Raw genomic sequence first — 12,060 nt, forward strand, 5'->3', positions numbered from 1 at the left:
AAGTTGTTGCTCATCAATGTGATCATCAATAGTGGAGAATGTGTTTTCATTTCAGTGCTCAGGGTCAACTGGAAGCACAGAAACATAGAAAATAGGTGCAGGAGTAGGCCATTCGGCCCTTCGAGCCTGCACCACCATTCAATATGATCATGGCTGATCATGCAACTTCAGTACCCCATTCCTGCTTTCTCTCCACACCTTTTGATCCCTTTAGCCATAAGGGCCACATCTAACTACCTTTTGAATATATCTAACGAACTGGCCTCAACAACTTTCTGTGGTAGAGAATTCCACAGGTTCAGAATTCTCTGAGTGAAGAAGTTTCTCTTCATCTCGGTTCTAAATGGTTACCCCTTATCCTTAGACTATGACCCCTGGTTCTGGACTTCCCCAACATCGGGAACATTCTTCCTGCATCTAACCTGTCCAATCCCGTCAGAATTTCATATGTTTCTATGAGATCCCCTTTCATTCTTCAAAATTCCAGTGAATATAAGCCTAGTCGATCCAGTCTTTCTTCATATGTCAGTCCTGCCATCCCTGGAATCAATCTGGTGAACCTTCGCTGCACTCCCTCAATAGCAAGAATGTCCTTCCTCAGATTAGGAGACCAAAACTGTACACAGTATTCAAGGTGTGGCCTCACCAAGGCCCTGTATAACTGTAATAAGACTGCCCTGCTCGAATACTCAATTCCTCTCGCTATGAAGGCCAACATGCCATTTGCCTTCTTCACCGCCTGATGTACTTGCAAGCCAACTTTCAATGACTGATGTACCATGACACCCAGGTCTCGTTGCACCTCCCCTTTTCCGAATCTGTCACCATTCAGATAATATTCTGCCTCCCTGTTTTTGCCACTAAAGTGGATAACCTCACATTTATCTACATTATACTGCATCTGCCATGCATTTGCCCACTCACCTAACCTGCCTAAGTCACCCTGCAGCCTCTTAGCATCCTCCTCACAGCTCACACTGCCACCCAGCTTTGTGTCATCCGCAAACTTGGAGATATTACATTCAATTCCTTTGTCCAAATCATTAATGTATATTGTAAATAGCTGGGCGCCCAGCACTGAACCTTGTGGTACCCCACTAGTCACTGTCTGCCATTCTGAAAAGGACCCGTTTATTCTTACTCTTTGCTTCCTGTCTGCCAACCAGTTCTCTATCCATGGCAATACATTACCCCCAATACCATGTGCTTTAATTTTAATTTTGCATACTAATCTCTTATGTGGGACCTTGTCAAAAGCCTTTTGAAAGTCCAAATACACCACATCCACTGGTTCTCCCTTGTCCACTCTACTAGTTACATCCTCAAAAAATTCTAGAAGATTTGTCAAGCATGATTTCCCTTTCATAAATACATGCTGATTTGGACCGATCCTGTCATTGCTTTCCAAATGCGCTGCTATTACGTCTTTAATAATTGATTCCAACATTTTCCCCACTACCGATGTCAGGCTAACCGGTCTATAATTCCTTGTTTTCTCTCTGCCTCCTTTTTAAAAAGTGGGCTTACATTAGCTACCCTCCAATCCATAGGAACTGATCCAGAGTCTATAGAATGTTGGAAAATGACCACCAATGCATCCACTATTTCTAGGGCCACTTCCTTAAATACTCTGGGATGCACACTATCAGGCCCTGGGGATTTATCGGCCTTCAATCCCATCAATTTCCCTAACACAATTTCCTGACTAATAAGGATTTCCTTCAGTTCCTCCTTCTCGCTAGACCCTCGGTCCCCTAATATTTCCGGAAGGTTATTTGTGTCTTCCTTAGTGAAGGCAGAACCAAAGTATTTGTTCAATTGGTCTGCCATTTCTTTGTTCCCCATTCTAAATTCACCTGATTCTAACTGCAAGGGACCTACATTTGTCTTCAGTAATCTTTTTCTTTTCACATACCTATATAAGCTTTTGCAGTCAGTTTTTATGTTCATTGCAAGCTTACTCTCACACACTATTTTCCTCTTCCTAATTAAACCCTTTGTCCTCCTCTGCTGAATTCTAAATTTCCAATCCTCAGGTTTGTTGCTTTTTCTGGCCAATTTATATGCCTCTTCCTTGGATTTAACACTATCCCTAATTTCCCTTGTTAGCCATGGTTGAACCACTTTCCCCATTTTATTTTTATGCCAGACAGGGATGTACAATTGTTGAAGTTCATCCATGTGATCTGCCATTGCCTAGCCACCATCAACCCTTTAAGTATCATTCGCCAGTCTATTCTAGCCAATTCACGTCTCATACCATCAAAGTTACCTTTCCTTAAGTTCAGGACCCTAGTCTCTGAATTAAGAGTGTCACTCTCCATCTTAATGAAGAATTCTACCATATTATGGTCACTCTTCCCCAAGGGGCCTCGCACAACAAGATTGCCAATTAATCCTCTCTCATTACACAACACCCAGTCTAGGATGGCCTGCTCTCTAGTTGGTTCCTCGACATATTGGTCAAGAAAACCATCCCTTATACACTCCAGGAAATCCTCCTCCACCGTATTGCTACCAGTTTGGTAAGCCCAATCTATATGTAGATTAAAGTCACCCATGATAACTGCTATACCTTTATTGCACACATCCCTAATTTCCTGTTTGATGCCATCCCCAACTTCACTACCACTGTTTGCTGGTCCGTACATAATTCCCACTAGCGTTTTCTGCCTTTTGGTGTTCCGCAGCTATACCCATACAGATTCCACATCATCCAAGCTAATGTCCTTCCTTACTATTGCGTTAATCTCTTTAACCAGCAACGGTACCCCACCTCCTTTCCCTTTCTGTCTCTCCTTCCTGAATATTGAATAGCCCTGGATGTTGAGTTCCCAGCCTTGGTCACCCTGGAGCCATGTCTCCGTAATCCCAATTACATTAGATCCATTAATAGCTATCTGCGCAGTTAATTCATCCACCTTATTACGAATGCTCCTCGCATTAAGACAATGAGCCTTCAGGCTTATTTTTTTAGCACTCTTTGTCCTTTTAGAATTATGATATAAGGTGGCCCTTTTTGATTTTTGCCTTTGATTTCTCTGCTCTCCACCTTTCCTTATCTCCTTTCTACCTTTTGCTTCTGCCCCCATTCTCAAGTTAGGCACAATATAGGCCAGGTGCATAGTGAATATCCTTTTACTTTATCAATCCCAACCTCAGAGGTATGCCCACCCACCCCATGTGAATTTTAATTATTCACACAACTGGTTTGAAAGTGTTTGGCATTATTTGGTTTGAATGGAGGCAAACCATAACCAGTTTTATACTATAGGCCTTTTCTTAATAGGAACTGCATTGAGATAGTCCAAATTAATTTCAGGTAGGACTTTTACAGTTGGGGGAGACATTCATCCCCTCAGTTTGAGCTGCATTCAAATTCAGGTGCAAGTGATAAAAAGCACAGGCTAACCTGCCGCATTATCAGTCCCCTTTGGTGACATGTTTGTCACATTATTTACTAACCATGGCTTCAAGCACTTTCCTCCCCATGCTTTAAACTGGCACATCAACTTTATTGTTGAAAAAATATTTACATCTCATTTTCAGCTGCCATGACAGTTGTCTGTTATTCCTCGTCCTTCATCAATTTTCCATCCCAGACATTTTAATCCAATTTGTCCTATCCCTGTTCCACTCCGTCCTAGGCCTGCCTAAAGTGCTTCAGTGCTGCTTATTCTTTCCCATTGACATCGACATTGCAGTAAATAGTTTTACCGGTGGTCATTAATACTGGCAGGAAAAACCTATAGGAAACTAGTAGTAAATGCAATACCGATTGAAAAATTCAGCTCCAGGTGTCTTCATCAAACTTTAAAAATACAACACAATACATTGTTTATTTGACAAACTAGCAACATCTTAGGATAAACAACATTTATTTTATTCCAGTAAAAAACTAAGCAGATCTTTGTTGAAATGAAATCTTAACAACAATTTGCATTTATGTAGTGCCTTTAACATAGTAAAACATCCCAAGGCAGTTAAGAGAGTTATCAAACAAAATTTGACACTGAGCCACATAAGAAGACAGTAGGACAAGGAGAGATAGGTTTTAAGGAGTGCCTTAAAGAAGAGAGATGTGGAGAGGTTTAGGGAGGAAATTCCAGAGCCTAGGGCCTAGGCAGCTGAAGGCATGGCCGCCAATGGTGGAGTGATTAAAATCGGGGATGTGCAAGAGGCCAGAATTGGAGGAGTGCAGACATGTTGGAGCATTGGAGGAGGTTAGAGATAGGGAAGGGGTGAGGCAATGGAGGGATTTGAAAACAAGGATGAGAATTTTAAAATCGAGGCAGTTTTAAATCCCTCTCAAATTATTTTTCAACTTGGAATAAAGGAAACAAAGGTACAAGGAACCTGCTGTGGAAACGTATTAAATGCTGATATACTGATCATAAATGTGTATTAAAGGAAACCTACCAGCAGTACATTCCTCAAAATCAAAACGTACAGATATAATGCAAAGATTTATGATCAACATTTTTGTTATATCCACTTCTATGATTTCAAAATTTTAGACCAGTGCTGAGGATAATGGTTACTTGGATGAAGGAGTTGCTAAGTCCGACAGTGTTATGCAGTAAAATTAATACCCAGTTGTTACCCTCAGGCTGCTTTAGTGTCAATTATATGTTTGAATTCAGCACCCTTACAGTGTCAGGCTTTAAAGAGAGAGTTTAAAAGCAAAGGTCATTGATCATAATGCTCTGCAACTATCAGATTTTTTGAAAGGGCTATTGGTGAGATTGCTTCAATAATAATAACAAAAGACAAACTCGTTTAAATGCTAACACATTCAAAGGCAAACAACTGCTACTGAATTTATCTCCAAATGAATACCTTCCTGATTGCTCCAAGAAACATTTATCATTTAGACATGAAAATAATACAACTATTCTCCAACTCGATTTATAGCAGAATTTTGTGCATGTTCTTCAATATCAAATTTTGACAATTTTACACAGACTATTAACAATCAGGAACTTGCTGAAAAAAAGGGGTGTGAACAATGCACACCATTATTAATGTGCAAATTGGTCAGGAAGTTCAGGAGATTAAGAGATATGGCTTGAGTTATGAATCTCTTGATGGTTGATTTTCTTCATACAAACAGCATCTCGCCCTTGGCCTCCTTTTAAGAAATTGTTGGATTTGTACATTAATTGCTCATTAATCAACACAAAAAGTTAATTCTAGTAATTAATAAGTACCCTTTTAACAATGTGATAATTGTTAATGATCGCTAATCAACCTCTCTCACCCAGAAAATGACCAATTTAAATAGCAGAGTCTCATTCTTTCAGGTAGTGAATTGTGGTTGGAGATTTTAAATGTGTCAAATTTAATTTGAAACATTTTTATCTTATTTTTCCTTTCTGTCTTATTTTGCTCTCTCTTGCTCTCTCTCTCTCTCTCTCTTAATCCAACCTTTCTTTCCCTCTCTTTATTTCTCTTTCTGGACCTGATTTGGCTCTAATTCACCCTTGTTCTCAATCGTTCCTCTATTTATTTCTCAATCTCTAAATTGTATTGGTTAAGGAGATACACTGTTGGTCCCACCAATCACTAAGGAATCTTCCCATGCCATTACCAGCTCGTACTTCCAGCAAGTTAGGGCGTGTGGAAATGTATTTTTATCTAAGCTGATACCATATGGTATTTGTGTGCCCTTTGCAACATATATAACAAAATGGAGTCCTGGTCCTTCCAGAACTTTCTGCATAAAAACAGTCAGCTTGCATAAACAGCTAAACCTGGTTTGAGATGGCTGATGGCCATCAGACAGCTAGGAGACAAGTCATGCTGAGACAGGTACCCCCCCATGGTGCTCTCCTATTGTCTATACGACACAAGTTCCATGCCACCCCACCCTTTTCGAAGTACTCAAACCACCAGCCATTATCTCTTGTAGAGACCTCATCCATTTGATGCAAACAGATAACTGTCTAGGAAACTGAACAATCCTGACACAATGCAAGACAGGTAATAGCTCATTACCACACTCTCATGGAGTAATGGCTGGCTGGCCAACTAATAACCCTGACAAAAGGAAATATCTGGAAACCATGTCAGGACAAGGATGTAGTAATTAACTCTTTATCTGTATTCACTGACTGCGAGACAGAGCCAATACACAGGGAGAGGCCATAACTTGGGTTTTACTGTATAAATATCTTGTGAAGCTGTACCATTGCGGAGGTGTTCACTTAGCCCTTGACTGAGTGTGACCTGCCCCTAGCTAGCAAGTAAATTAAAGAAACTTCTGCCGGAGCTGAAAGTGTCGGAGTCATTCTTTTCGGAGGTCGAGATTTCGACAGTTACTTCTTGGAGGTTCCACAGAGATGCATACTCTCTGTCCTGTGAGTAAAACGGATACAGGCATAGTGCCTCTCCAGTGAAAGGCTTCAGTGGCCAAAGCAAGGTGAGCCTTTTGCTCGAAAGAGGTTTCTTCACTGTTGAATCGCATATGTAATCTGTTGTCCACAGGGGAGGGACTGCAATCTACAAGACTCGACATTTAAAAGCTAAAGTTATTTTTTTATAACCACTTCTTTCTCAGCTCACAAGCAGAAGAGAACGGGTTCTGAAAAAAATCTCGAAACAGCCCGGGGAAGATTTCAGTAGGTAAGGTAGAAACAGCGCTAGTCGATCGAAAAAAGTTACTGAAGGTTCTTATGTGATAAGATTAGAAAAAAAAAGCGCTAATCAATCGAAGGTTCTTATGTGATAAGAGTTTTATTGTTTTTAATTAGGAAAAGGTTCTTATGTGATAAGAGTAGGAAAAAAAAAGGAGAAGCGCAATCGATCAAAGGTTCTTATGTGATAAGAGTTAGAGTATGGAACCATAAGTTTTATCAGTTTTATAAGTTTTATTAGAATAAGTTAAGGGCTCGATCTGTAGTGGCGTACAACGCAGACTGAGAATTGATTATTTGTTTAGATAGAGTGTAAGGTTATGATTTGTGTACTCGCGTGAATATTGTTTGTCCTAGTTGTCCTTGTTATACTGTTATGTGCAATACCTTTGTGCGACATTGCCATTAGAGAAACGGGAAGAGTCACTAGGGAAAATTGTGATTCGGAAAAAAAAAAACACAAGGATTGATTAAGAAAAGAAACAGTAACTGATTGATCAACTACGGTTGGTTCGTGCCAAAATATCTCACACACCCAGACTGAGCCGAATTAAGAGCCTTTTCAGGCCACGTAACGGCCAGGAGAAGTGGGCGTAGAGAACTCGGTTGGCCGAAAGGATTGTGAGATCAGAAACTGTGGAAAATCTTAATCATCCAGAATGGGGGCTGGAGCAAGTAAACCACCACCAAAAGGGACCCTAGCCCATTTTATGCTCCAGAATTGTGTTCAGTCTCCAATTGACCACCTAAGAGAATGGGTAAAATGGACTAAGGGTGAAAACAGGCCATTTCCACCCGATGGTTCATTTAATTTAGAGAGAACAACATGTCTAGAGGAATGTCTTATAAACAGAGATCCAGGTAGAAGAGGAAAAAAAAAGGAAAGTAATAGAAAAGGCCTGGGTTCCGATTCTTCAAGCCCATGTAAAATTAACAGAGGAAGTAAATCAAATGTAAAAAAAAAGAGAACCTGATAGTGACTTATGGATTCAAAAAAAAATAAAGCTAGCCAAAAAAAAAGCTTTATTGAATGGAGAGAGATTTTTGTGAATGTCTTGTCTTTGAATGAGAGTACGTGAATGTCTTGTCTTTGAATGAGAGTGCTTCTGTGTTTTTTCTTGTGTCTGGAAACCTGTTTGGAAAGGTTGTGGAGCTGCCTGTTTGTTTTAGCTCCACCCACTTTTTCAAACAAAGTGAAGTTTTTTAACCCTTCATAGTGTTGTCCTGTATGTGGGAAGTTTAAGACATTTTAAGTTAGAAGCGCAGGTGTGGATTTATTCGGCTGAGAAATTACGGAGCTAGGAAATGCACAAAAGATAGGTTTGTTGAGACATGGTCCCGGTGGTTAAAAGTTGTAATGCCTTGGGAAGTTGTAATGCCTTTTTTTTTAAAAAAAGCCTTTGTGGGTCTCTCGAGGTGCAGGCTGGGGGAGTACACTCTCATTGTCCTTGGTGTAAAATCTTGGTACAAAAGCTTCTAGCTCAGTAAGAGGATTTTTTTAGATAAAGAGTGGCAGTACAATATTTGAATTGGGATTTTGAGATATTTCAGGTGATCTCCTTGATCAACATTTTGGGTGTATTGGAAAAATCTTGGGTTTGGAAGCCTTTTAATAAAATTATAAAACAAGTACTTTACATTCTGTGATTGTGAATCACTATAAGCATAAATGAGAAGTCCGTGTAACACACCGATTCTTCCGGTTCAGAAGCCCAATAGTGACAAATGGAAGTTTGTCCAAGACCTACGAGCTGTGAATGAATCTACCATATTCTCACAATGCTTAAAGAAGGATTTGGAATGAAGTATCCCGGAATGCTTTCCAGAATCTTAAACAGTCCCTCACTTCAGCACCTGCCTTGGGATTACCAGATTACACGAAGCTATTCAACTTATTTGTGCATCACAAGTTGGGTTTTGCACAATCTGTTTTGACTCAGTTACATGGGGACAGGCAGCGACCGGTAGCGTATTTCAGTACCCAACTAGACCCAGTGGCACGCGGACTACCAGGATGTCTTCCTTCGCTGGCAGCAGCTTATTATGCTATGCAACAGGCTGAGACAATAACTCTAAATCATCAGACCATTTTGTACATCCCACACTCTGCCGAGATTTTACTTACTAAATGTGCCACCCAACACCTAACCTCCGCAAGAACCACTAAATATGAAGTTGAACTGTTATCAAATCCGAACCTTATAATTGCTCAGACCCGCCATCTACTATTAATGACGTGCTGACTTTTCAGACACAGGCTAGTACGGAGGAGGTGGTGACCTGGACGAAGGATTTTATAAAAATCCAGAAGGAATATGGGTTCACCACGACGGCCGCGTGGTGGCACCCAAATCCTTACTTCCATGGATTGCCCGATATGTTCATACATTCACACATGCAGGCAAAGGGGGATTGGCAGATTATATTTTGGCAACTTGGTATGCACCAGGTAATTCGGCAATTGCAAAACAAATCTGTGAAAATTGTGTTACCTGTCAGACAATGAATCCGGGTAAGATGGAAAAAGTAGAATCTGCCTCCCACCCAAATCCAGTCGGGCCTTTTATACATTTAAAAATGGATTTTATTGAATTACCTATGTGTATGGGATTCAAGCATGTATTAGTTATTGTAGATGTGTTCTCTCGATGGATTGAAGCCTTTCCATGTAAAAAGGCCTATGCCACTACTGTTGCTAAATGTTTGTTAAAGGAAATCGTACCGCGCTTCGGAATCCCTGCTAAGCTTTCTAGTGATAACGGGTCACATTTCACAGGAACTGTTATAAGAGAAATGTGTAAAGCCTTGCAGATTAATCAATGTTTTCATTGCAGTTATCATCCATAATCAGCTGGACTTGTTGAAAGATATAATGGAATGCTTAAAAATAAGCTGGCAAAACTATGCAATGACACTGGAATGAAATGGACAGAACTGCTGCCCTTAGCTTTGATGGTAATGCGATCTGCAACCAACAGAACAACAGGCCTGTCACCGCATGAGATAGTTATGGGACGTCCCCAACGACTACCTTTTACAACACCATTTACTGCAAAACAAATGGACATCCACAAAATGGAGGAAAATATGTTGAATTATTGTATTGCACTAACCAAATGTATTTCCAGCTTTCATTCACAGGTAAAGGAAGCTCAATTCAAGCCAGCGGAAGGGAAGTGTCATAACCTGGAGCCAGGGGAATTCGTTTATATCAAGATTTTTAAAAGAAAAAGCAGTCTACAGCCAAGATTCGAAGGACCATACCAGGTCTTGCTGGCGACCAATACTGCAATCAAGGTAAAGGAAAGACCAACATTGGAAACGGGCACCCGACCAGGAGGAAGGGAAGAAGGAACCAGAGGAACAGAAAAAGGAAGACTGAATAAGGAACTGTATGGACTATGGGGACTGATGGTGCTGGGCTTGACAGGGTTTTACTTTGCATTATTGATTACACCAGGGGTACAGACCCGCCACCGAAGGGAACTGCACGTAAACGTATTTATGGCACTGAGTCATAAGTATGCTTAAGAAAGAAACTTGTCGAGTTGTTGGATATGTTCCCATGTACCTGTCCACTCCGAAGGGGGTATTCCCCTGAGGTCTGTCCCCTTTAATGAATCAGGAATGGTAGAATGGTTGATAGTGCAAAATAGGACAAACCTAACTAAGGGGCCAGAAACGAAGGAGCAAACAGAATGGAGGTTGGCAGGGTATAAACTTACAGCCTTCCAGGGATGGTACCAGCCCAATTATGATAATAACCATCAGCCTCCCTTCCTAAGCATTACTCCCAGAATAGGAAATCCTGAAGGTATAATATGCCTAGTGAGTAATGAGATTAAAGGACCAGAAATGGGATGCAGCAAGTGTTCCCAAATGACTAAATGGCAAGCCACAACTAATCCCACTGATGGGAGAAAGATAGCAACCGTTGGCTGGACAATGGTCCATAACAAAGCCCCAGGTGAAGGGTGGGAAGGTGATCCACTCGAGTAGGGATGGCGCGAAAGGACCAGGAGCTGACGTCCTATAATTGCACCTACTTTATTTGTGGCCATAAAGCCTACCCATGGTTACCAGCCAACTGGACAGGGTCCTGTTACTTAGGCTATGTGGTACCCTTTATCAGATCAATAAAGACTCTAAGGGATGCCTGTGGAAGACATAGATTTAAACGGGATTTGACATGGCTAAACGGAATATTCAAGGTAATGGTGCCACCCAATGGAATAGCTTCAACCGAATGACAGTTACGGGAACTGGCTAACTTAGTCGAATCAGTAGCCAACGCAACTTCCCAAGCCTTTGAAGGGGTGAACGATGAAATGGTAGCTATTCGAACAGTGGCTCTCCAAAATCGTATGGCCTTAGATTATCTCCTAGCCAAGGAGGGAGGGACATGTGCATTAATAGGTGAAGAATGCTGTACGTATATCCCAGATAAATCAGAAGAAATCGGCAGTCTAGCTGAATACATTAGGAAAAGGGTAATAGAGTATAAACAGACAGTTGGCCAGGACGGTATCACCTTGTGGGGTTGGGCATCGGGATGGTTGGGATCCCTAGGGAGATCTGTGGTACAGGGTTTGATCATATTCCTGCTGATAGTCTTCGCCCTGTATCTATTATTTGTCATCGTTAAGTGTTGCTGTGCCAGGGTGAGAAAAACTATGTTACCTACCAAGAGCACGGCTAGAGTTATGGTAGCAACAACTGCTGAAGGCTCTTGTGTGGAAATGGAAATGGAGAGACTGTACAAGATCAGAATGGATTAAGTTGTCCTTGTGAAGGACAAAATGGGGGAATGTGGAAATGTATTTTTATCTAAGCTGATACCATACGGTATTTGTGTGCCCTTTGCAATATATATATAACAAAATGGAGTCCTGGTCCTTCCAGAACTTTCTGCATAAAAACAGTCAGCTTGCATAAACAGCTAAACCTGGTTTGAGATGGCTGATGGCCATCAGACAGCTAGGAGACAAGTCATGCTGAGACAAGTACCCACCCCATGGTGCTCTCCTATTGTCTATACGACACAAGTTCCATGCCACCCCACCCTTTTCGAAGTACTCAAACCACCAGCCATTATCTCTTGTAGAGACCTCATCCATTTGATGCAAACAGATAGCTGACTAGGAAACTGAACAATCCTGACACAATGCAAGACAGGTAATAGCTCATTACCACACTCTCATGGAGTAATGGCCGGCTGGCCAACTAATAACCCTGACAAAAGGAAATATCTGGAAACCATGTCAGGACAAGGATGTAGTAATTAACTCTTTATCTGTATTCACTGACTGCGAGACAGAGCCAATACACAGGGAGAGGCCATAACTTGGGTTTTACTGTATAAATATCTCGTGAAACTGTACCATTGCAGAGGTGTTCACTTAGCCCTTGACTGAGTGTGACCTGC

The sequence above is a fragment of the Pristiophorus japonicus genome, chromosome 4 (assembly GCF_044704955.1).
Source record: "Pristiophorus japonicus isolate sPriJap1 chromosome 4, sPriJap1.hap1, whole genome shotgun sequence".
In the NCBI taxonomy this organism is placed as follows: Eukaryota; Metazoa; Chordata; class Chondrichthyes; family Pristiophoridae; genus Pristiophorus; species Pristiophorus japonicus.